Source organism: Saccopteryx leptura, chromosome 5, assembly GCF_036850995.1.
Source record: "Saccopteryx leptura isolate mSacLep1 chromosome 5, mSacLep1_pri_phased_curated, whole genome shotgun sequence".
Lineage (NCBI taxonomy): Eukaryota > Metazoa > Chordata > Mammalia > Chiroptera > Emballonuridae > Saccopteryx > Saccopteryx leptura.
In genome coordinates, this window is record NC_089507.1 from 169,914,127 (window position 1) to 169,941,268 (window position 27,142).

General features: G+C 47.1%; 1 long non-coding RNA gene across 1 annotated transcript; it reads right to left on the reverse strand.

Moving 5' to 3' along the window:
- Positions 1-6,279: 6,279 nt before the first annotated feature.
- On the reverse strand, positions 6,280-27,085 carry LOC136405668 (uncharacterized). Its single transcript, XR_010751553.1, has 2 exons — positions 26,549-27,085; positions 6,280-7,989 (listed from the first exon to the last, which is right to left on the reverse strand). It is a non-coding gene; the product is annotated as an uncharacterized lncRNA (long non-coding RNA).
- Between the last annotated feature and the right edge of the window lie 57 nt (positions 27,086-27,142).

Genomic DNA, 27,142 nt, shown 5'->3' on the forward strand with positions numbered 1-27,142 from the left:
GTCACAGATATGGCAACTGGGAGCGGTTGCTAATTTTTGGTGAAATGTGTCACATTTCCAGTGCTTCCCAAGCACTGTTGTGCTGCCCAGTAATTAAGAGGCCAAACAACGACCAGTCCTCTACCCAGAGGCGGATTTAATGGTGGGCACACTGGGGGCACACACTGGGCTCCGACTTCTGATGGGCCCCGCAAAACCCCAACTTTACCCTTTTACTCTAATGACACCAAGTTTGGTTTTATATGTGCAATTTTAACATTAATAGTACATAATATTTTTTATTTATTTAAAAATATGGTTAACATGTATTTTTATTCTCCCTGTCTCTCTCTCTCTTTTTAAAAGGGGCCTAATATTTTCTTCTGTGCCCAGGGCCTCAACCAACTTTAATCTGTCTCTGCCTCTAACGCACCCCTCAAGGGTGGCTGCAGCTCCATACCCATCTGCTCCAAATCCTGCCCACTGTGCCAGATGCAATGCTGGTGGCTGAGGCCAGGCAGGTCCACACTGGATTCGGGAAGATGGTAGAAAAACTGCGGAGCTGAAAAGCGTCGGGCCATTCCATTTAATAAAGTCTCACAATGGTGGACAAGCACACAGGCAGGAGAAACCACTTCTCTGGCAAACAAACAGCAAAAATGGCCCCTCACAGTGACGGGCAGGCAATCGGCCATCGACAAATCCCCCCGAGTGCAAGTACCTGTAGCCTTACACAGGCCGTACACACGTGGTGCTGCCACGTGCTCACGCACTAATCAGGCAGAGGACTTGCAGCCAGCAAGCCTAGCACAGCTGCCCCACACACTGTCTTTTCTGTACCTTTACTGGTAGCCACCCGTTCTTGACATCTCCTAAGAAAATATCAGAAAGAGGGAGAGCAATGATAGTGACACCTCTGTGGGGACCGGCAGACACAAGAAGACTCTGAAAAGTATGGCGGCTCCAAGACACCTGATAACAAGTAACATTTGCTCTTATCGACTGGGAATAAAACAGACATCAGAAATGACCAAGTCCAACACATCCTCTCGTACTCCTCTCTCAGGCAAACTTCAAGGACAAGGACGTGCAGACGTGGATAGATATTCTTCTCACCAAGTGATCCATTTCCATCCTAAGTATTGAGAGAACATCATTTTCCCCTGGCTGGGCCTCTCCTGGTCCACCTGAGGATTCAGCATGAAGATGCTGACGACCCTGCAGAGTGTGCTTAGATAGATGATGGAGCTAGAAATAAAAAGCCCCCCTGGCCGGTTGGCTCAGTGGATAAAGCATCAACCTGGCATGCGGACATCCTGGGTTCAATCTCTGGTCAGGATACACATGAGAAGTGACCATCTGCTTCTCTCCCCCTTCTCTCGCTCTTCCCCCTACCGCAGCTAGTGGCTCAGTTGGTTGGAGCATTGGCCCCAGGCACTGAGGAGAGCTCCGTTGATTGGATTATCAGCCTGCAGATGGAGGTTGCCAGGTAGATCCCAGTTGGGAAGCATGCAGCAGTCTGTCTATCTCCCCTCTCTCACTTTAAAAAAAAAGAAAAAGAAATGAAATAAAAAACCCCAGCCACTGGTACCGGCTGCTGTCTCTGGATTACATGCATGTTTGGGCATCAGTAATTTATCCTCCGCCCCAAGAAGTTCTGATGCTTGTTCCTGGCATTTTCTCCCAAACCTTTACAGCCTGCGTTCAAACTCATTGTAACGCCAGTGAAGGCTCACCCTCCCCTACACGAGAGGCAAGCAGAAGAAACAAAAAGTCACATTCGAGGCCTAGCAGATGACCCCAGCACTCAGCCCTCCCCAGGACTAGTGGTAGCAGAGGGATTCTGATCCCATTTTCATCTGCACTTTCGCTCTTTGGGCAGCAGAGCTGCAGAAATGAGGTCTAGACACTCAGCTGGTGTTTGACAACTTCGGGGACTTGGACTCATCCCCCCACCCCCAGTCCAGGGCCTGATGTGAGAGAGCACAGACTTGATCCCTTTGCCTTTGATATGGAACCGGTGCCTAAGGTTGGCTCACGGGGCTAAAGAAAACAGTCAGTCCTTTCAGAATCCTGATTCGCCTCCTGCCCCTGCGGCTGTTAATCTGTTACAAACTGCAGCAATATGGCTGCGATGCCGTTGGTGGTTGGTGCCGTGGGGGCGAGTGGCAGGGTTCTTTCTTCTTTGAGTTTGCTACATCCTTCCTTCCTGCCACTCCTTGCAATCAACCTCTAGGAGAAGGAGGGAAGCAGGCAGGAGGGAGAGCGGGAGACTTCCGGAAATCTCTTTCCTCCCAGGCCTTCCCAGGTTGTCCAATAATGACCCTGGAGACCAGACGGCCACCTGCCCCCAGTGAAGGAATCGGTGCCTCACCCCCCCCCCCAGGCATGTCCTCCGGCTCACTTCCTCCTCTTCCTGCCGCCAGCCTCCACCCCTCAGCCTCCTGTGGCTTCCCGGCCAAGTTCACCATCTCAGTCAGAACTAGACAGAGCTCAGTAAGTGAGTTCTCAACGTTCCCCCTAAGCCCCCTTCCCTTTCCTGGCATCACTTGTGAATCCAGAAACATGGGAGTAGTGGCAATAAGAGTAGGTAGCATATCCTTCTTTCTGTTAATAAATAGTAACAATTACTAATCATTCAGGTGTGCTGGGCGAAAGGGCTTTTTCATGTACATTTTAAAGCTAACTTAGAATTGGTGTGTTTGTAATGTACTGTCGCTATCTGTCCCTGGGGTCTAACTGTAGTGGAAAACCCAAACTTGGGGTTCTGCAGCTTTCCAATCCAGCAGGATTGGAACCCACCCACTCACCCAGCACCGGCTTTTCCATTGGCCAGCATTGGGTCACGACAACTTGTCTTCTCTTCCCAGCCTCTGCTGACAGAAGGCAAAGGCTGACGATTGGTTGGTGCTCAGCTGACATGCACCCCTACCTCCAGCCTGTGGCTGGGTGAGACCCCAAGCAAAGTCACTGGTATTTAGAAAAGCTTGTTTGTACCCTTTTATTTTCAAGAGAGGCAAGGAGAGGGAGGGAGAGAGAGAGAGAGAGAGAGAGAGAGAGAGAATATTGAGCTTTCCTGTATGTGCCCTGACTGGAGAATCAAACCGGCAACCTCTAGGCTCAGGGACAATGTTCAACCAACTAAGCTATCTAGCCAGGGCTTAATTTTTATTGATTATTTTAGAGAGACAGAGAGAGAAAGGGAAAGAGAGGGGAGGGGGGAAGGGAAGCATCTGTTGTTCCACTCAGTTGTGCATTATTTGTTTGCTTCCGCTGTGTGCTCTGACCAGGGATTTAATCTGCAGCCCTGTGGTTTCAGGTCAACACCCTTAACCATCTGAGCTAACCCGCCAGGGCCTTCTTTTTGCTTCTTTCATTGAAAGAACCTTATGGCTGTAGGCAGGTGCACACCTGTAGCAACTGAGGCTTTTATCAGAATACTATACGGTGCTTATGATTTTCATAGAATCAGCCCCTCCTTGCCAATTAATTTCACTTCGCTTCAGGGTCACAGATTGTAACCCTAGTCCTAGCCAGTTGTCCCACCAATGTGTGTCATAAGGAGCCTGAGGCCAGAAGGTATCAATGACCCAACATACCCAATTCTTCTTTTGGAGGAAAACGACTCAAAGGGCACGGCCCACAAAGCACAGGCCATGGGTAGAGGCAGGAGTAATTGCAGTCTCTAAATTAGCATGGTCCTCTCAGCCAGGGGTTAATCTAAGCCAGACCTCATGGAATGTCAGGCCTTGAGTACATCACAATTGCAATTAAAAGGAAAAGAAAAAAAATCACCCTGGCTTCCCAAATGTTTATTTTTAACATGGCAGGTACTTAATGATCATATGAGATACCAGGGCAGCTGGGGAAAGCAAGAAAGGGAAATTGGGTTAATAATCTCGGGAAGGCTGAAGGATTTTAAATATATGTCCAGGGCCAAGCCTTTGCATGCTTCCCTCTGTGGCGTCAGCCACCTCCTTGCCACCTCTGTTGCTGTGTCCTGGTGCTACCAGAGACCCTCAGTTGTGCACTGTCTCCCTCTGCCTATTGCTGCAGGGGGACCCTCCCACTGACTTTCCTTACCTGCTCAAGCTAGCCTTCCAAATCCCCTTCACAAGACAGTTCTCAGATGCTACACATCGGGTCTCTTTTCCTCTTCTAGGGGGGAGTCTCCTGATGTCCACTAGGCCCCATGCTTCTAGACTCCACCTCAACACTGAGCTCTTTTTTTTTCCTTTTAATGTTTATTTTATTGATTTCAGTGAGAGGAAAGGAGAGAGACAGGAACCTTTATTCTTGTATTATGTGCCCTGACCTGCATTCGAACCAGCAGACCCTGAGCTTTGGGACAACACTCCGATCAATCGAGCTATTCAGCCAGGGCAGTTGGGGCTGGGGCTGGGGCTGGGAAGGCTGGGGCTGGGAAGGCTGGGGCTGGGAAGGCTGGGGCTGGGGCTGGGAATGCTGGGGCTGGGAATGCTGGGGCTGGGAAGGCTGGGGCTGGGAAGGCTGGGGCTGGGAAGGCTGGGGCTGGGAATGCTGGGGCTGGGAAGGCTGGGGCTGGGAAGGCTGGGGCTGGGAATGCTGGGGCTGGGGCTGGGAATGCTGGGGCTGGGAATGCTGAGGCTGGGGCTGGGAATGCTGGGGCTGGGGCTGGGAATGCTGGGGCTGGGGCTGGGAATGCTGGGGCTGGGAATGCTGGGGCTGGGAATGCTGGGGCTGGGGCTGGGAATGCTGGGGCTGGGGCTGGGAATGCTGGGGCTGGGAATGCTGGGGCTGCTGGGGCTGGGAATGCTGGGGCTGGGAAGGCTGGGGCTGGGAATGCTGGGGCTGGGAATGCTGGGGCTGGGGCTAGGAATGCTGGGGCTGGGAATGCTGAGGCTGGGGCTGGGAATGCTGGGGCTGGGAATGCTGGGGCTGGGGCTGGGAAGGCTGGGGCTGGGGCTGGGAATGCTGGGGCTGGGAATGCTGAGGCTGGGGCTGGGAATGCTGGGGCTGGGGCTGGGAAGGCTGGGGCTGGGGCTGGGAATGCTGGGGCTGGGAAGGCTGGGGCTGGGAATGCTGGGGCTGGGAATGCTGGGGCTGGGAATGCTGGGGCTGCTGGGGCTGGGAAGGCTGGGGCTGGGAAGGCTGGGGCTGGGAAGGCTGGGGCTGGGAATGCTGGGGCTGGGAAGGCTGGGGCTGGGAAGGCTGGGGCTGGGAATGCTGGGGCTGGGAATGCTGGGGCTGGGAAGGCTGGGGCTGGGAATGCTGGGGCTGGGAAGGCTGGGGCTGGGAAGGCTGGGGCTGGGAAGGCTGGGGCTGGGAAGGCTGGGGCTGGGGCTGGGAATGCTGGGGCTGGGAAGGCTGGGGCTGGGAATGCTGGGGCTGGGAAGGCTGGGGCTGGGAATGCTGGGGCTGGGAAGGCTGGGGCTGGGAATGCTGGGGCTGGGGCTGGGAATGCTGGGGCTGGGGCTGGGAATGCTGGGGCTGGGAATGCTGGGGCTGGGAAGGCTGGGGCTGGGAATGCTGGGGCTGGGGCTGGGAAGGCTGGGGCTGGGAATGCTGGGGCTGGGAAGGCTGGGGCTGGGAATGCTGGGGCTGGGAATGCTGGGGCTGGGGCTGGGAAGGCTGGGGCTGGGAAGGCTGGGGCTGGGAATGCTGGGGCTGGGGCTGGGAATGCTGGGGCTGGGAAGGCTGGGGCTGGGGCTGGGGCTGGGAATGCTGGGGCTGGGAATGCTGGGGCTGGGGCTGGGAAGGCTGGGGCTGGGAAGGCTGGGGCTGGGAATGCTGGGGCTGGGAATGCTGGGGCTGGGAATGCTGGGGCTGGGAAGGCTGGGGCTGGGAATGCTGGGGCTGGGAAGGCTGGGGCTGCTGGGGCTGGGAAGGCTGGGGCTGGGAAGGCTGGGGCTGGGAATGCTGGGGCTGGGAAGGCTGGGGCTGGGAAGGCTGGGGCTGGGGCTGGGAAGGCTGGGGCTGGGGCTGGGAAGGCTGGGGCTGCTGGGGCTGGGGCTGCTGGGGCTGGGAATGCTGGGGCTGGGGCTGGGGCTGCTGGGGCTGGGAATGCTGGGGCTGGGAATGCTGGGGCTGGGAATGCTGGGGCTGGGGCTGCTGGGGCTGGGAAGGCTGGGGCTGGGAATGCTCGGGTTCCTGTGGCTGGGGCTGTTTATCAGGGTGCTGCCCTGGGGCTTTTTCATTTTTAACATATCTCTTAACACTTCACCTGCAGGCAGAAATCAAGTCAGGGATCCAAAACACTTGTATTTAGGGGTGAATTTTCCCCATCTAACAAACATGTATTCATTTTGAATTTAAAAATCCTTTTTATTTATTATTTTTAGTTCACTTTCAAAATCCAATCTACAAATACCAGACTTTCCTTGTATTCATTATCAAAATTTTTGTCACACCCCATAACCCTTGGATTCACAGGTCCTGTTTGTCTGAATTTTCCAAATGGGTTTTAAAATCAAAGTGGGTGTCAGAGACCCATTGTGTTCGTACAGGTCACAGCTAATCACAAAGTGGCCAACGATTTCTTTCTGTTTTGCACAGTTTTCTTTTTATTAAGTACTACTGCTTTGAGAAAACTGAGGCCTCTTCCAGGCGAGGACCTAGCAACCCCTCTGGCCATAGTATAGTACATTTTGAAAAACTTGGCCAAACATTAGGCTCTACTGGAATTTCACCCTTTTAAATTCTGGAATAAGTAGGCTATCGGCAGGACCAGGGAGAACTTTTGATCATACAGAGAATCTCATTGTAATAGGATTTTTTTAAATGTGTTAATATAATGATTTAATAAAAATACCTGGCAAGTAAATATGATTCTCGTAGACCATTCTTAACAATGAGATGATTAAGATCAGTCTATCGGGGATATTTCTAAAAGTGTCTTTTTCTAGTCTTAGTAAAGCTCTTCCATTTGTCTGGAGATAACTTAATTATTCCTAACTAAAAAGCTTTCTGATAATAGAGTTGATAAAAAAAAAAATTAGTGCTGCCCCTGTTAGACTTTCTAAACAAGCTCGAAATTCAAAATTTCTTCAAAACAAATGATGGGGGGAGGGGGGAGAGTGGAGGGGAGACAGGGCTCTGTCTGCAGGTAATGAGGTCCTGCCTTTGTGTTTTATCTGCAAAGCAGTGCGGGCTGAAAAGTCTGGGTCCCATTTCATGCGAACTGAACAGAAATGTAGGACCTGGAATTCTCCCAAATGAATAAACTCTTGGTTGATAATTTTTAAGTGAAGAAAGATCAACAGGATAGGGGCGGTAGGGAGGATTAGAGGCTGCAGAGTGTGTGTGTGTGAGTGTGTGTGTGTGTGTGTGTGCGCGCGCGCGCGCGCGCGCGCTGGGTTGCTCAACTATAAATGAAAGAAGACAAAACCTCATCTAATGTGCCCATTGGTGTAGAAATCTAAAAACAAGGAGGTGGGGGATCTCTTTGTATTTAGAAGGACAATTGAGAGAGTTTTGGATGCAATTTTTTTTCTTTGCTTATACTTTTTCGATGTGCTATGCTGAACGCTTTTTTTTTGGAAAACTTCAATAGATTCATTTCCTCTAAGAGAGCCCCTGCTGTCTTCTGCTCCTGTTACATCCCATCCTGAGGACAGCAACCTGACAAAGCTCCCTTCCTGACATCAGGGTCTGTTTCTGAAGGCTGCTTTTCCTCCCCTAGACGGTGGCCCCAAATGATGCCTGTGTGTGACAAGTAAGAAGATACACCATGGACCATTCGCTTCTCTCTTTAATTTTCCTCCGTGTTGTGAGGTCTGGCTGAGCACACTTGCAATTTCTGTAGTGATGGAGAGGACAAGAAGCCGTAGGGTCCTCCCACGTTCACTCTCAGGGTCGAGGCTACCAAAGGAGGAACTAAATGGTTTGTGTATATAAACCTCTCCACTAAGCCTTCTCAAAGTTCTGCCAGGTATACAATCTCTTTCGGGTTTCATGGTCTTATTTAGCTTCTTTGTATGCAAAATGAAGAAGAAAAAGAACAGGCCATGGAGTCTCTTCCTTCCTGGACCCCTGGAAGAGAAGAAGGTAGAGAAAAAGGAAAAAATGAAATTAACAAAGAGAGGACACATGTCCCTCCTCCTTCCTTCCCCTCTCCCCATCCACAGGCAAAATCTAATAAAGATGATTAAATTACATGTCTTTTCCTCCCATTGAAATCCACTGCATACTATTCAAATATTAGAACTCAGGAAATAAGGCAGGACAAGTTCCCTCATGAAACCTTAGAAGGCAGCGCAGGGGTCTGAGCTGGAGGTCTGCCTGGCTGGGCGGCTCTAATTAAGAAATCACCCCGCTGAGCAGAACTTAATCTAAATAAAATACAAAAAGGAATTCAGTGAAAACCATTACCTCCTCCCTACACACCTCCTGTCTAGAGCCTCCATCCCTGCCGCCCTAGGAACGCTTCCCTCCCGGCACTGGGGCACTGGGGAGTTCTGTGTTGATCCGTGTGCCCCCAGTAGCATCAAGTAGAAAGACCTTGAAGAGAAAGCGGAGTCTTGTGCTGGCCTCTTGCTGTTTGGCCAGGCTTTCTGCAGGCCGGAAGCAGAGTCAATGTTGTTTGGTTTAGAGGGGCACAGGGAATAGGATTTGATCAAGGATTGATTAAAGAATGGGACATCTGGCTAACTTCTCTAGCTTTGGCAACCTATAACCTCTCTATTAGTGGCTGAATTCTTGACCGTGCATCAGTTGTTTCTGATAGAGTGAGCCACCTAAGAGCCAAGACCAAATACATTTAACTTGTTTTTGTTCACTATCCTTGTACAAGTTAGTGCTTTAAACTGTGCTGAGTCGGCCTCGGACCGCTGCTCTGTCCAGGTCCTGGGTTAGCCGTCTGATGGTGGGTGACATTTGTTTAGCCTCATCTCCATCTATAACCCCTAGAAACTATGGTATTTCACTGTTGACCCTATTACTCTGTTTTACCCCTCAGTGACTTTCCACGGGCTTCCATGTCTGCCTACAATAGTGATTCTTACACTGTTGAGAACCTTGTGAAAGGAACAGACCTTCTTCGTTAAGAACAAAAAAAATGCACACACTCATATAAACGCAGGTTTCCACAAACAATTTCAGGGAGTACCTGAACCCTCTAATAAGTCCCTGGTCACCAATGTAAGGACCCTTGAAAGATTATCCTTACCCTCTTTTCTCCTTTAACAAAGACTCAAACATTCTCTCCTTTGACTGAATTTGCATCAGGCTCTTGTTTCTGACCAGGTCCAACCTTGGGCTCTGTCCTTGGACCATTTAGTCTAATTTTAGCAAGAATCCTGCTGGATCAGTTTTGCAAAACTTCCCTACCCTTGATATCTGATTGAATTCTTTATCTCACACCCTGGGTATCCTAACACCCTGGCCAGCCTTCTCACAAATCCTGTTCAGGCGGTTTAGCTGGACTCCCCCTACTCCTGATGTTTCTTCTCAGTAATTTTCCACCAACTAATCCCCCCACCCTGCTCCTCAGCTATCAGTCTCCACTAGTCTTTGGTTGCCATTAGGGATGAGCCCAATTTCTCCCCACCCCAAAACGCCATTAGAATAGTCTCTCTTAAAGTCATCCTCACCATCTTTAACAAGTGTCATCAATCAGTTTTTCCTTAACACATCTCATGGCAGGAAAGCCCTACGACTCCCTAGGAGAATTCCACAAAGCCTTTGTTCAGCAACCTAGACATGGTGATGAACAGAGCTCCCACCTCGTGCTCCTGATGACCCTCATCTCTAGGTTGCACGTATCACAATTGTTTGCATGCTGATCTTCTTGAAGACCACAGGTGGGAAGATTTTTTTTTTAAAGGGCCAGGTAGTAAATATTTTAGGTTTCATGAACCATCTGGTCTTTGTAGCCTCTACTCCATATTGCTGCTGTAACAAAAGCTGCCATAGCCCAACGGGCACAGGTACGTCTCCTAAACCATCATAGGCATTGCAGTTTGTATTTTGTATCTTGTATCATATATCACAAAATAGTCTTGTTTTGTTTGGTTTTTTTCCCAAACATTAAAAAGCATAAAAATTATTCTTATCTCACAAACTATACAGACACAGACAAAGGAAGGGCAGACTGAACCCACAGGACACAGCTTGCCGACCCCCAAGCTAGATTGAGGAGAGACCCTCAGAGGTAAAGCTGATTCAGCTCTGCATTTCATTATTTGGTTTCACAAAAAGTAACTCATCTTTGAGTTTCACTTGCTAGTATTTATTAACTGATGCATCAAATGAGTGAGCAAATAGACAACTACATAACCTGTTGACAACGAAAATTTTCTAGAGATGATACTGAATAGAACAACTGCAAATGTGACTTTCAGGACAGTGCCAAGGGTACACGTTTCTTCAGGATCAGGGATCTAATATCTCCGGTGAGTTCCCCAGGCTCCGGTCATAAACTCTGCAAAGCTAGGATTATTCTACAAGTCACTGGTAAATGCCGAAACCTTCTGGAGCAGTTCAATCTCCATAGTCAGAACCTACCTCCTTTCAAAGGTAAGCTTTCTTATGCCACTCCCTGCTTTGACAGACTCCTGACCCTCACTTAATCCCTCCACCTTTATGTGGTCCTCAGCTTCTGACATCATGATACATGCCCCCCATCCTCAACCTCCATTCCCCTATTCAAGCCATTCCTTGTGTTATTTCTCTCTTTCTGGGTTTGGACTGAACCTAATGACTCACTGCTAATCAACGGAATATACAAAAGTGATGGGCTGTCGCCTCCAACATTAGGTTGTGTAAGATGGTGACTTTGGTTTCATCGTCAGACCCTCTACTGACGTCTCAGCTTACACACACTGGTGGCAAGCCATCCTGTTGGAGGAGCCCATATGGCAAGGAACTGAGGGTGGTCTGCCAACAGCTAGGGTGGAACTGAGACCCTCAGTCTAACCACCACCAAAAAAAGGAATCCCTCCAACCAGCACCTGGGCAAACTTAAAAGTGAATCTTTTTCTAGTTGAGGCTCCAAATAAGACCACCAGAGAGTCTAGACCAACATTTCATTATGTGAGAAGATTTAAAGTAGAGGACCCAGCTAAGCCATGCCCAGATTCCTGACTCACAGAAACAGTGCAATGGTTCATGTGAATTATCTTAAACGGCTAAGTTTTAGAGCAATTTGTTATGCAAAAATAGATAACTAATCTATCTACTGACATAAGGATTGGATCTATATTTACTCATTTGCCCATCAAAATGTTAAGTTCCTCCATAGTGGGTGGGGGGGAGGCTAGTGACATCATACTAATCTTGTGTCACAATAGATGCTTAACAAATGTTTGTGAAATTGACCTGTATTTTGAGTTTCATTGAACTCGGTTAATTTAAATAACAGCAGTAATATATACACATGCATCAGAGGTCTGACAAAGCAGACAGCTGTTTAGGGCAAAATGTTCTTTAAACTTGTGAGATGAAAAAGATATTTGAATTTGTATCTGCAGTGTCCAGGTTATGTTTCAAAGACTTTCAGGGTTTTTTACTAACTACACTACAGAGATCATTGACATCATTGATCCAGCCACACCAGCTTGCCTGTTGGAAGGTCAGTCTCATTATCTAAGCCAGGGGTCCCCAAACTACGGCTCGCGGGCCGCATGTGGCCCCGAGGCCATTTATCCGGCCCCCGCCGCACTTCTGGAAGAAGCACTTCTTTCATTGGTGGTCAGTGAGAGGAGCACATTGACCATCTCATTAGCCAAAAGCAAACCCATAGTTCCCATTGAAATACTGGTCAGTTTGTTGATTTAAATTTACTTGTTCTTTATTTTAAATATTGTATTTGTTCCCGTTTTGTTTTTTTACTTTAAAATAAGATATGTGCAGTGTGCATAGGGAATTGTTCATAGTTTTTTTTATAGTCCGGCCCTCCAACGGTCTGAGGGACAGTAAACTGGCCCCCTGTGTAAAAAGTTTGGGGACCCCTGATCTAAGCAATGCTCTTCCCTTCCCTTCCTTCTCATTGTAGACAGGCAATGGGAAATACTATAAGGAGAGAGGGAAAGGTGAAAATAGAACTGCGAAAAGGTTAGGGAAAAGTGGAGAAGAGGACAGGAAAACCAGCAAAGGAAAGACAAGATGTGGTCAAAACACCCAAGCCAGAGGCAGAAAAATAATTCAAACAAAAACATGGGATTTTAGTCTGTCTAGCCCTAAATATTTTGACCAGGGAACTTGGCATTTATCAAAAAGGGGAAAAAAGAAAAACAGAAATTGTCTTCCCGAGGACCCAGCATCCTTGGAATTCAATGACCTAATTCTGTACGAGGTCACAGAACAGAGATTGTCAGTCTTGTCTGCATTTCACGGTGTCGGGTCCCCTGGTTTCTCGGGCAGCACGTGCCACACTGCTATCTAGGCATCAGAATAAAGAATGGGATGTGAGGTGACCGTCTGGATACTATGCTTAGAAAACATATTTTTAAATCACTGTAGATTCTCATTTGCTATCTTACTGTTGGCTTATCGTAGCAGTTCAGTTTTCATTACTTTGGTAGACATTATATAATAGCTTCTCCCCCTGCCCCCGTCACCAGCTGGTAGCGAGACAGCCTCATCCCAGAATGGGGTGGGGTCTGGATCAGCTTGAGCAGAATGACTTTCACACTGATATGTGAGGGACCTGATTCTCAGCCATGGAACAAACCTAAATTTTCTGCGATTGTCATAGCACCAAATAGATCTCACAGACAAAACCTGAGAGTGTTCAAAGGTCAAAACAGCTTGGACTGATTTCTTTAAGCCTAAATGTGTGAGGGAAATAATAATACATGTCTCATAGGGTTATTTTGGATGTTGATTATGTGCAAAAACCTCAGTCTACTGCAAGGTGACTCCGCTTTAACATTGGACATTTTGAGGGGTTAATTCTCTGTTGCGGGGGCCCATCCTGTGCATTAGAGAAAGTTTAGCAGCATCTCTAACATCTACTCCTTAGATGCTAGTAGTTTTCCCCACCCACGTGCCATTACCCCTCCATCATGACAATCAAAAATGCCTCCAGGTATTTCCAGGTGTCCCCAGCAGGGCAAAATCAACCCTGGTTGAGAACCACTATGTAGTATTTAGCATATAGTTACCATTCCATACATATTAGATGTTATTTTTATCATGCCTGAAATTGTTATCAACAGCCGTATGACCCTGTCCATCCTTGATGTCGTGGCTCTATTCCTGCATGCTTTCAAAAGAAAGGACCAAAAAGGGGCCAGGTCATTAATTTGGTGACAATGCAATAGGAAACCTACTCTCTCCTGTGAAGTCTTCTTTCATAGAAGGAAGGAGGGCTGCCGTTTTGTTCTGCCCCTGGCCATATGGTTTGTGGGATGTTACAGAGTCCTTCGTCGGCATAAATTTTCCAGCGGTGGGTACCACTGGTGTAGCTGACTCTTGAAACTGCCCTTGGGGATGTCCAAGGGTACACGACCATCACCTGAAAAATGTAGGAAAGACATGTTCAAGAAGAATTAACAGGAGTTACTCCCTTTGCTGTTTTTTATTTTGTGGTTTCATGCTTGTTTGGGTTTACAAGGGTGTTTTTTGCCCAAATTGTTCTTGCATATTCTAACAGTGTTTGCTTTACGTGTTTTGATACCACACTGTTTTGAAGGCACAAATGTTTTCCATGGCATGTCTTGTGTCCAGTCACCAAACTGAGAGGTGAGTGCTGGTGACAGGACAGAGGACAGGAGTCCTCAAAGCTTTTAACCAGACAAACGCTCAAAGCAGAGGACAGTGGAAAACAGTTTCTGGGGGCCTGGGAGTGAAAGTATAACATTTCTTTCCCCTCCTGTTTTTCCATCTTTAGCATTCGTGTCCATTTTCTTTTCTCTGCTAATATTTTTCCCATTTGTTTCAAGATAAACTGTGTAAACGGACTCTCGATGTTGACCCTGATTTTCTGGTAGCTTTTCAGGCTCCCCTTTTAAAAGTGTACGTGATGCATTTGCAGAAGAAAGATCATGGCATTGGAATCCGGTGTACCTACACAAAATTTTTTTTTAATTATAAAAAATTCTTCATCCTAGCAAGCACTCAAATCCTACATATATCCCTTTTTTTTTTTTTTAATTTTTTCCCTTTCTTACCACACAGCTTTGCCTTTTATATCATGTTCAGGGAATCTTTTTCTATGCCCCATTCCCACCACCCAACACCATGCCAGCTTCCTCACTTCCCCTCTACATTCTGCTCAAAACTTTCCCTTCCAGAGGCCTGTCTCTCTGTGACTTCACGTTCCCCAAAAGCTGTCTTGAATCCAAGCCACCTGTATGGGTGCCCACGATAAACTGCACTCCATAACAGCCTCCCATCCTGAGCACTAAGCATACCTTGTCAACTAAAGACCTCAACACAGAGAAAGGCTTTTTTTCTTCTTTTTTAAAATCACTTCAGTGTCAGTGTCAACCTTTCTTCCCTCTTACTTTAATTGTTTTTTCAACTTTTAGTCTAAGGCTGGCTATGAAAGAGTGATGTCTGCTTGAACCTGACATTGGTGTGGCGGCTTTCACCAACCACAAATGTCCTTGTCAACACAGACTCCATCTTTATAGTTTACAATAAAAACATCAATAAGAGCTGCTTATAATACCTCCTCATGACATGGTTGTTAGCTCCGGGAAGGCAGGAAACTTAACTGTTTTCCCCTTAGTATTTAATTCAGAGGTTTGGACATTTAAGACCTTCAAACAATATGTGTTGTGTGACTCTAAGAATGAATTACTGACTATTTTCCATATTCACTTCTATGAGCTTTAGCTGATCTGAGTATGTTGGCAGGAGCACGTATATAACACACTGTCAGTATCGTGCTCATACACTGTTTGTTGACCTGCAGTTGTTGGCTAGTTCTGGGCATGGCTACTGAGTTTTTCTTGTTTACATTTGACCTCATTCATGTCCTTCAGAGCACCAAGCATGGAGTATTGCCCACAGTAGTTACTTTAGAGATTTATGGAATGAATGTCATGTGCTGCATGATACCAAGAGCATAGGCAAAAGATTTTGGAGAAAAGGTAATCAGTCAAAAAGTGAATGAGAGCAACTTGTCCGAAAGGATGTTTAAGATTAGATCAAATGTTTTTCACCCTAACCGGGTTGCTCAGTTGGTTAGAGCATTGTCCCAAATACCCTAAGGTTTCGGGTTCAATCCCGCTCAGAACACATACTGGAATCAACCAATGAGTGCATAAATAAGTGGAACAACCAACTGATCTCTCTCTCTCTCTCTCTCTCTCTCTCTCTCTCTCTCTCTCGCTCTCATTTCTCCTCTCAAATCTATAAATAAAAAAGAATTCTTTAAAAAATGTTTGTAGGGGGAGAGAAAACCATGGTGGATAAATCTGGAACTTAGGATACAAGGACCTAGACTGCTGCCTGCATTTCTACCTTCCCAGGGTGTGGCTCAGTGTCTTCTGGAGTAAGAAGTAAGTGTGATATTTTTTCTAGATATTTCTGTTTCTTTAACTACTGTCTGCCAGGCAGAGGAAATTTCTGCCTAGACTGTGGAGGCTTATAGATTGTCAAGGACTTAATTAAAAATCATGACTTGAAAAAAAAAAAAATCATGACTTGAGTTAATAATGAATGTAGCCTCAGGCCAAGGCCTGTGGATTTTTTTACTTATAGATGCTATCAAGGACTTTTCAAAAAATGAAGACAAGTCAGCAGTCACAATTAGAAGCAATAACGTCACCTGAGGGCAGAGCATGTTGATAGATAGGAGAAACAGCTGGCACTGGGATCGTGAGGGGAACCTAGTCATCAATAGAAATTGGAATTATGACTTTGCCTAGACTTAGTCAAATGCCAGGGCCTGGGAGCACTTTCCCCACACTCATTTCCAACTAGGAAGTTAGAAGGCAACCCTCAGAGTGTGTCCACTCGGCAGTATTACCTTTACAGGAACAGAAGTTTACGTGAAGCACTGTTTCAGGGGCCCTCTGCGCTCACTCCTAACCGCCTCAAGGGACTTGCTTGTGACATCTTGAAGTCCAACATGAGTCAACTGCAGACCACATTTAATGGCCTCTATCTTCTGACCAGCTACGGATACAAGCGGTTCTCCAGTCTGCAGACCCCATCCAGGCTCAGCTTATCTGGTGGCCATCATCAAACTGGCACTTCACCCGGCATCTGTAGAGTAGGTGACATGATGTCTACTTCATAGTGTCATGGTAATAGCCAAATGATATAACGTATGTAGAGTGACAGGTCATGTGACCTGGTACACCGTCAGCTGGACCCATGGGAAAGGCCAATACCCAAACACACACCCAACTTCACACCTAAACTTGGACTCAGCCTCCACTATTGGCTCTAAGAGAGCAGTGCTGACCCAGAGAGCCACGCCTGTGGGAGGCCAGTGGGGACCTCCCTGGAGAGCCCGTGTACACACAAGTCACGGAAGGTGAGGAACCGAGTCTTTACCATGTGAGTCGAAGTGACACAAGGAGCGCTGCCGGGGAAACTTAAGGAACTGCGAGCTGCTCCCTGCATTATGCCCAGCACTGAAGCTGTTTTCTTCCCTTATAATACCCGCCTGCTAGGTAGCTGGTGGCCAGCGGGCTAAAACCCAGAAGGCAGTTGGAGGCAGCCTCCTGAGATGCCAAGGGGAGACATTCTCCTCAGGTTTCTGGGTGGGTTTGGAAGCCAACACCCTCGCAAGGGCAATGGAGCCTGCACGCTGCAGGCCTGTGGGACACAAGGCCCGCACAGTCTTTCTGGGAACTCAGTATCGCTCACTGACGATAAAGGGGCTTTGACTGTGGGCAGAGGCTCTCCCCGGGCGTGGGTGGGGCTGGGGCCGCCTTTGCAGCCAGTTTTCTTTTTCCACCATCCCCAGAGCTGAGTAAGTGCCAACACAGCTAAAAGCTTTTGGAGACACCCACAGACACAGATAGCGACCCCCACTCCCCCAGCCCCAGTCTTTTCCATGGAACTTGCAGCAGCGAACCGGGGGCGTCATCACAGAACATGAATTTTTTCCCTTGCCTGGCTTCCCACATTCTGTGACCACCTTGGAGTGTGCCAGGGAAAATATTGAGAGCCTAGGTAAACGAAGGGGAACCCAACATTCACCAGTCTGGCCTTAAAATAGCCGGTGAAACGCCCCCTTCCCAGAGAGTACACAGGCAGTGACTGTTACCCAGTGTGCCTGCGGCCCCCACCCACCCCACCCCACCAGCTTCCCCGGATCCCCATGAAAGCCTATCTCAGAGGGAGGACAAAGAAGTAGCCAGACTTCACTGCTTCGTTCCCTTTACCCCCACCCCCCAGGCCCCAGAACGTAGGTGACTATTCATGAACACAAAGCGATCTGATGCAAACCAATGCGCAGCACTGGGCAGGGTGGGGACCTGGGAGAGGGTATGTCTGGAATGGGGTGGAGGGTTGGGCAGAGCCAGCGGGCATCTCCCAGAGGAGGAGTGTTCCTAGAGGAGAGTGGGGACTTCAGGCATCACAGGACATACCCCAGGGGTGGGCACTGAAGCCAAAAGGACAAAAGTCTCCATGCTGACTGCTGGACAGCTTCTCATCACTCTAGAACTCGCTGCTGTGTCACAAGGCTGTGTGTCCTGGGTGGAGTGCATGCCCTGTGGAGGGGTGGCCCAGCCGGAGGAGGCATAGAGGAAGAGAAGGAAGGGGGGGAGACAATAGCCTGGGGCGAGGACTGGGGGAGTGTGTAGTAAATACAGCACCAGCACAAGCTTTTCCATCTTGTCTAAGTGCTCTGAGGCAGAGTTGCCAGATTTAGCAAATAAAAATGCAAGAGAGTCCGTTAAACTTGAACTTCAGCCACAACAAATAGATTTTTTAGGATAAATGCCCTATTCGAATATACTATATATTTTTCAAATACATTTTTTAATCAAAAGTGAACTATTCAGTTAAATATAAGTGTTACTAAACAATTTTTTTTTTAGTATGACTTGGTCCCATGCAATATTTGAGACCTACTAATACTGAAAACAATTCAGTGATGATCTGGAATTCAAATGTAAAGGGCTGTTGTGTAATTTATCCGTGATCTTATCGCCACGTCTTGCCCCAACTAGAGCAAAAACTCTCTAGAACAGAGACTGTTTCTTTCACCGTCTTTCTGGAGATAAAAACATTGTTCATCCCACGTGCTGCTTTGCCATGAAATATAGCACAGAGAGACATACAACGGGGCTAAGTGTGCCCGCTCTGCAATTTGACCATCCTGGCTTCCCGTGTTATTAGCCATGTAATCTTGGGCAAATTACTTAATCAGTTTCCTCAATTTTCTCCTCTGCTAAATGTTGCCTGCCTTAGAGACTTCTTATAAGCGAACAATACAGGTGAAGCATCTATTGTCTCATAGGTTGGTGGAAAGCACTCAGTGAGTGGTAGCTATTATTATCACTATAGTATTACTATTGTCACTATTATTATGATACTTGATAAAGAAGGGAGTGTGGTAGAAAGCAACTAGCTCATGAGTGTTAGAGACCAGCCTGAGCTGGCCACTTGGCTTCTCCAGCCAGCTCTGTGACCTGGAGAGAGACTTTGTCTTTCTGCATTTCTTTCCCTTGGGTTTCCAAGATCCTTCCAATTCTAAAGCCTCGTAATTTAAAAAGATTGAATAGATGAGAAACAAAAAGAATAAAAACCATGTCAAAGGAAACAGGCAAGGGGTTAGAAAGTATATAGAAAAGCAAGGGGGGAATGTTTCTTTAGACAAAAAAGCCTGTCCCCAAATATACAGCTCTGGTCCTCTCAAGACTCTGGTCTTAGGAAGGCCGGGCTTCTAGAGACTTACACAAAAGTCAGCCTACACAAGCAAAAACAGAGTTTCTGCCCCAACATGGAGGTGCACCCAGAGGAGCCTGGTGTGAGGCTGAGTGGACAGCCTTCCCGGGAAATAGCCTACCCAGTCGCAATAGATAAATCCACGGCAGCCCAGGGCCAACACACCAGAGAAGCCACAGTTCTCATCACCCACAGAGCCTCCCGTGGCCCATCATGAGTCTGTAGTGACTTGGTGACATTTCCAGATAATTTCAAATCTTACCAGGAACCTTTATAACTATTTCTCACCACCTCTTAGAAATTATCACTTAGCCACCAAGAAAATATTTGTCCTTCGCCTGTGATTCTGAGGAAAGGGTGTGGGCAGCGGCAGGCCAGGGAGAGACAACCTCACAGCAATGGCTTCCTCCCAGAAGCTCCTTCCTCAGCCAGGCGACAGGGCAGATAAAGGGGGCCCTCAGCAGCTCTGCGAACAATATGCACTCACTGCCATTAAGCTCAGGAGCCTTTGGGGAACAGTGCATAAAAAGAGAAGATACAGTCCCCTACCCCAGAATACCCACAATCCACCTGAAATCCAAAATCATTCTTCAATACAACAACAAGTTAGAATGCTAAGCACAGGAACGTACAGGTGCAAGTAAGCATAAGGCAGGTGGAATGAGTGTGTGCTAAAATGACCAAGCATGAGCCACACGGACCTAACCAAGAGGTGAGCTCCCAGCAGGTAAATGGACAGTTGGGGAAAAAAAAGATCGAAAGGTTTCAAGAGCATGCCAGAGAATGGTCAGGAGCAAGAGCCTTGTTAATTTAAGAGCAGGGCAGGAGACAGGTGAAGTCTTCAGCATGCAGGCTGGGCTCTAGACTCATTAAATTCGCTTACGGGCCGATTGCACCTAACAAGCTGGGTCTCCTAGAGTTTCCCCTGTCGTGCTGTGATTTAAGGAGATCAATGCAGAAACATGGAGTGGTTCACCAGTTTAAAAACATTTCCTCCCCCAACTTGAAATTCTGTCCACCGAATCATCTTGAATATATATTACCGGGGGAGTATAAATCAGTTCACTGTCCATGAAAGGCAATTTGGCAGTAGCTCAAGGAATTACAAATCACATTCAGTTTAAATAAAAATGGGACTTTCAGGAATTGATCTTGCAGGCGTCCTTGAACATGAACCAGGTTATGTATGTCCGCATTATTTAGAAGATGTAGATTTTGAAGCAACCTGAATGCCCATGACAAGGGGCCTAGTTGAATGTTTTGGTATTAATATATCCATAGAATAAATGCAAATCAATCATGAATATGGAAGTTCTTTAAATACTGATATGGAATGATCTCCAAACGACATTGTTCTTTTAAAAAAAAGACATAGTAAAGTCTGTAAAGGAGGCTGACATATTGTTAAAAATTAAAAGGGCCTCATGAAGGTAGAACATAACTCCTCATTCATTAGCTAAATTTAGTGACTTTATTCCAAGGGGTACTATGGAAGGGAGGAAAAGCAACCTTAGAGGGGAGAAACCTAGCAAACACCACTTCAGCCATGTGGGCAAGGTTCCCATCCTTAGTAATAAATCATGCGGATACCACATACCCCCAGTACAGTGACGAAAATGGCATTTTCCCAAAACCCATAACTCCGGATTACCATGAGCACAAAGCATCAAGTAAACTCAAACTAAGGAACAGCCTACCAAACACTTGACTAGCCCTCCCCCGAACTGTCAAGGTCATCAAAACAAAAGTAGTCTGCCTGACCAAGCGGTGGCGCAGCGAATAGAGTGTCGAACTGGGAAGCAGAAGACCCAGGTTCGAGACCCCAAGGTCGCCAGCTTGAGCGCGGGCTCATCTGGTTTGAGCAAAAGCTCACCAGCTTGAGCCCAAGGTCGCTGGCTCCAGCAAGGGGTTACTCGGTCTGCTGAAGGCCTGCGGTCAAGGCACATATGAGAAAGCAATCAATGAACAACTAAGATGTCGCAATATGCAATGAAAAAAACCTAATGATTGACTCTCTCTCTCTCTCTCTCTGTTTAAAAAAAAAAAAAAAACAAGAGTGGTCTGAGAAACTGTCACAGACTAGAGGAACCTGAGGGGACCTGACCACAGAATGTCAGGTGGTGTGTTGGATGAACTTCTGGAACAGAGGAGGGATATTGGGATAAAAGTAGTAGAATCTGATAAACTACAGAATTTAGTTACTATAAATGAACCAACATTGGTTCTTTTGCTGTGAAAAAACTACCATAACATCATAGGATATGAACAAAAGGGGAAACAGGGAGATGGCATATCTGTCATATCTTTGCAACTCTTCTTTAAGTTTAAAACTTTTCTCAAATAAAACATTTATTAAAAACTTAAAAAGGGATAGAAATTATAGGCGATAAACTACTTGTTTTTGTTGCCTGCAAAGGAAGACTTGAGTTACTGGAGGGAAAGGTTTCTATGATACACACTTTTATATTTTGAATTTTAAATCATGCCCATTTACTAAATCTTTAAAAATAACAACATTTACATTTTACAAAAATGAAACAGAATTTTAATCCAAGCTGTTTGCTTCTATAAAACCACTTAGTTTTGAAATGCGCTGTTTTTGAGCAATGTATTAGAACATGGCTCCCAAAGAATTCCTTAACTTGGATTAACTTCTCATATGAATGAGTTGGATGACCCCAAGTACAGGGCACCGAGGAGAAGAATATCGGGGATATAAAAGTGTTGAGGGAGAGGAGATCACTGGGAAATATTCTGAACAGGTGATATTGCCCAAGAAGATCCTGAGCCCCGACATGACCAGATGAAGGTATGTGGCACCAGAGAGATGATGGGACCAGGAGAGCAGAGATGCACAGAGGAGGCAACTGGATGTCGTCAAGACTAACTTCGCTGACATAAAATATAAATGCATTAGTCCCCTCTCTGCTTCCCTGAAGACTGTATCCTATATCATCCTGGTTCTAAAACAAGCCCTTCTCTGCTTTGACCCTTCATCAGGAGAAATGGACTTGGACTTCTGCAGAACAGTCTGGACCATGCGAGAGCTGACTCCGGAGTCACTCTTTCCTGTCCTTACCCATCACCTTCTATTTCAGCCACTACTTAGCAAAGCCAACAGGGAGGTGATGGCAAAGTGAATTCAAATTTGACTCTCTGGAGGCTCTTTAGGCAGAGCCATAAGCCCGAGAGAAAGGGCACAGGATTAACAGGTCACCGAGCCAGCTGTGGGCAAGGAACCAGGACACCCAGCAAGAGAGGCAGGGAAATGGTTAATAATTCAAGGTGACAAATTAAGCCAGCTACTCGGGGCTCCAGCTTGGCTGATTGTGAAGTCAAAACAGAGCTGTCGGAAACTGGGAAGGCGCTGTCACTTTTACTGTATTTTTCCACACGTATTTTGATTTTTTACTTTTTTAATTTGGAAATGTTCATGGGGAGCTGGACAGCACAGGCTGGAGAACTCCCGGGGCTTGAGAGGGAGAAATTGCATCTCCGCTCGGCTCTCCATCTATCGGATCAGCAGCTCCCCAAGGGCGCCGGCCACGGGTGGCGGCGAGGTTGCCTGGCCTCGCCGCCCTCCCTCTCCGCCGCCCGGTGGAAATACCCTCACCTTCTCTCATTTTCACTGCCCAGCGGTGCCAGCGTGCAAACCTCCTGCCAAATTACACTAACAGCGTGCTCCATCCACCAGCCTCCTTGTTACTAAACTCAGCAGCTGCTTAACAGGGAACAGATGGAGACAGACGTGCAACACCCCTGACGTGGGCACCAGGAAAACCTGGGCTGAGGGGTGGAGGGGAATGAAAATACCTGCACTTCTTCCTGTTGATATGTTGGCAAGGACCCCATGTTCACAATGCCTACCACATGAACAACTGCCCCATGGAAATTCACTGAGAGGAACTAGGAGGCTTAGGATGCTTAACATGACCGTGTGGCCCATGTCGGGGGGGAGGGGGGGGGAGGAACTTAGCATGCATGGCCAAAAATGGACAGTGATTCTAGCTGCTCCTTGGATTTTGTAACCATCAAGTTTATTGTCCTGACCTTTTCGGCATGTGTATTTACTGAGCACTTGCTTTCTACATTATGAGGCGCATTCTCACCACCACGGAACATGGAAATAACACTTTCTATGTCAGAGGGCATGTCCTCATCATAGACTAATCTGGTAGATTAGTTTAACTCCTCAGAGAGCTGACAATTTGATTTTAACATTAAAGATAAACATGTTTGCCACCCCCTCCTTAAACACACACAGCCAGGCACCCACACACAACTAATGGTTCATTCCACAGAACAGATTTTCGACCACTGCGCCACAAGAATTTTTAAAGCACGCAATACCTGATTATTTAGTCAGGGGCATGGACTTTTTTTCCCTTAGATTCTCAAATTTAAAAAATGACAACAGCTAACAACGATAGCTGTCTGGTGTGAATTAATCAAAATTAAAACTATTTTTTTGTCAGATTGGCAAAACAGAATATATTTTTGGTGTGCCACAGGATTTTAGTAATAAGTTTATGTGTGCCACAAGACAAACAAAGTTTAAAATCCTGCTCTACAGAAACATCTCTGCTTGACATCTCTACTCCAAATTAAGGTTTACTATCCATTCTAAAGAAAACAGAACATTTTGCTGAGTGAGTTTTAGACAAGAGAAAAATTTATATGATGCAGAGCACATGTGAGCAGGAATGCGTGTGCACACAGATGTGCATACACAGTTTTGCATGCATGTGTGCGCGCACACACACTCTCTTCCAGCAAGCATCGCACTTGCTTCAAGGTCCCCAAAGGGCACTGAATCTGATAACCCCAAAACAGCTGCTGCTCTAATGTCAGTCAAATATTCCTCTCTGATTTGGTCAAAGCCAGAGTGCTCAGGGCCTGGGCTCCTTCCTGATGGCTTGGGGCTAATGCCCGGTGGGTCATCCATCGCAGACCTTACCCACACAGGGGCACTCCCTGACCTGTCTCATGGACTAGTGCAGAAATACAATTCTCTTATTGTTCTCCGACTTGGAGGTGGAGGGAGGGGGACACGCATGCACGCACTCCCTCCCTCGAGAAGATTAGTGCAATGATTAGCCAACAGTAATGGCCATAAGCCAATCTGCTTTCAAATCCTCCTAAGCACCAAGTCACCTCAGAGTCTTTTAAAGCCCCAAACACAAGACCGTGTGTTCGCCTGCATTTTCTATGTTGTTCTAGAAGACGGCCAGGCCAGTGCTTAAAGCTGCCCTTACCCACAAGGCTAAAAAGCAGAGAAAGGCACAGTGCATAATGCATATGTCTAAGCCCTGGGTCCTCATGCCCTCATGAGTTTGTAAAAGGCTGATGTCCAGGGCCAGGCATCATTTAGAAATGCTTCACCCAACTTTGTTTGGGCAAAATACTTTTTAGAACAGAGCGATAGATTGTGGCTCATGGTTACTGTGAATTGTAGACCAATCCAGCAGTGATGGGCCTTCCATCCTTTCACTGTATGTAAGTAATAACCTATAAGCCCTGCACTACCCCTCTGCTGCCCTTCTGGTTCCCTGTCAGGAATGATGGGTGTGTTTTCAGAAAAGAAATTAAATTTCATTCCAGAACTGAGTACATACGTCCTTACACTGCATGCATATTTCAAACCCTAGTCTCACAGTAAATAAAGCCTTTTGTTAACCTCCCTGATATATATAAAATCAATAATATAAATTAAGTAGAGATGATGATGGGAGATAAACAAAAAAGGGGAGTGGAAGGATTGAAGGGGTGGTGATATATTTACATAATCCCAAGGTGATCGATGGATTGACTGAATGTTTAAGTCACTGTAAATTAACTAAGACACGTAAAGAATTTGCCAGTGGAGCCAGAAGAGAGCTAGTCCAATAACCCTGTGAATATTCTACTCAAGAGAGTACCTGTGTGTGCAAACAAACACGCAGGTGAACCTGACCTACAGGTCAGGGAGCTGCGATCATCCCTTTCTCTTCAAACAGTTTCTGAATCCCGACTGTGTTCTGGGCACAGGCTAAAGCCATGTTCAGTAGCATTCCCTGACTATAGCCATAGTAAAAGCCCTGTTATCAGTGCCCCTAGAAAAGCATAGGCCCGGGGGGGGGGGGGAAACTGCCTCAAAGCTAAGCAAATAAAAAGAACATTCACTATGTAATGACAAATTAGGGAAGCTTCTGAGCACCTCTTGTTCATGATTGAGCAAATCTAGGTATGTTACACTCCCCACGTGCCTGTGAAATACCTTTATGAGGATCGACTAGAACCCCGTTCCTACGAATGAACAGCATGCCGTGGCAGCGTTCGGCCTCATTTCTCCCGCTGAAAGCTATTAGAAAAGCCTCTGTCGGAAGATCTGGGGCCTGGTCTCAATTACCAGGTTGCAACGACTCAGTCTTCTCCAGCACAATGATTTCATATTCATATGTACACGCCTGAACAGAACAAGCAACACACCGCCTTCTGTGTACTACTTTCACGGTGTGGGTTCCAGTGTGCATGTTTTCATAGTATGTACAATAACAAACACACGCATACAACACACAAACTCTACACACATACACACACACACACACACGCACAGAATCTTTCTCATGTGGGAATAAGGTTTCAGCTAAACTCCATAAAGACTTCCTTTGCAACAATCGGGAGATAACTGAAACCCCAATGAATCAGTTTTCTCTGCTCACAGAATGGAGGTTGAAATAAATCATTTGAAAGTACCTGACATCCTGAGGCTAAAGGTATTATACAAACACGAGAGAGCCTCTTCCTGGGGCATGTGTCCACCAAACCACGATTTGGTGTCGTTCACTGATGAAAACACAGATGTGAACACAGGGCAGGCAGAATGAGCTTCTCCTCAGGCTGCCCAGAGCAAGGCACCCACCACGTACATGTACACATCCGTAAGCCAGACTGGCATTTTCGAGGCTGAGTCAAGCAAATCTCCGAAGTGTGTATGTCACATTTGCTTGTGCCTGGCTACACGCAGCACAGGCACAAAACCAGGCGAACCTCACACAGTCCTCTCTGCAACACTGGCATCATCTTGTTCTAGCCTATTGCTAGGTTGTATCCCCAGTCGTGAGGAATGAAGGGCAAAGAGCAGAGCAAAGAACAGCCAGGCTCTGATGAAGCCCAGTGCCCCAAAACCCTGGGGTCCACCTTTTACCTTTAGCTACCTATCAACCTCAGAGGCCTGGCCTATAGGAGCCCAGCTCACTGGCACCAGCCTGTGGATGAACTTTCTAGAAAAGGGCACTGGGTACTGATTCATGGGAAGAAATCAAATCCGTAGCTGGTGCCTGCTGCTCACTCACCTAAGCTACTTCTCTTTGAACTCAAACAAAGGCAACAGATACCACTTATGGCGAATCCCAAAAATTGAAAGCAAAGGAGATTTAGAAGGGAGGCCAAGGCAGACAGGAGGGACCCAGCCAAGAACAGAGAGACTCGTGGCAAGAAATCTTGCCTCTTGAGAGAAAAGTCCTTCCCCGTCTGTCCATCCAGCCATCACTGATTATCCCCCCAAGTCAAGTGAGCCCACCCAGCTCGTTCCTGCCCGTCCACACAACTCCTCCGCTGAGTGTGGCCTGCCTCTCAGCAGGCAGCCAGACACGACTCTGCACCATGCTTGCAGGTGACCACCAGTGCCTACACCATGGCAACGGGGGGGAAAGTAAGAATCAAAAATGAAACATCTGGCAAAGTCGGGGGGACAAAAATACATCAGATTCAACTGACGAACAACTTTTTAACCCAGGTGTGACTCACTCACCTGGCTCAGGCATGAGGATTGTCAAGGCAAGTCGGGTCAACATCCGAAATCCGCAGGAACAAGTCCGATGGTCTCTACACTGCCATCTTTCCTCTGTCCCTGGGTCATCAGGTGTGGGTGAGCTGACCAAAGACAGGGCCCTGAGAAAGTCCACACAGCTGTGAAAAGGGACAAAGGGGCCTAGCCTACTCCCATCGCCGTTCCTCGGTCTCAAACCAGCTTTGGAAGCCAACGGCTCCAGCGGCGGTGTGCAGAATTCTTGCTTCCGACATTGAATGAGCCCACAGAATACCTCGATCTGATCTTTTATAGTGCTTTGTTTATTACCTGTGTGCCCTTATTTCATAAGGGAACTGAGAACGAGGGAGAGAGAGAGAGAGAGAGAGAGCAGGAATGATGAAGATGACTATTACTAGCAATCCAAAGACAGCTTTTTCTTAAGCTTCATTCATAGCAGCGAATGTGGCCAAACAACTCAGCAATTGTTCTCTCAAATGTCACCTTTCTGTATGGGCCACTGTGCCCATCAAACTCAGCTCTCTCATTTTTGCTCCCCTTGGGCACCCCCACTAAAAAAATTGCTGTGTTATCCTC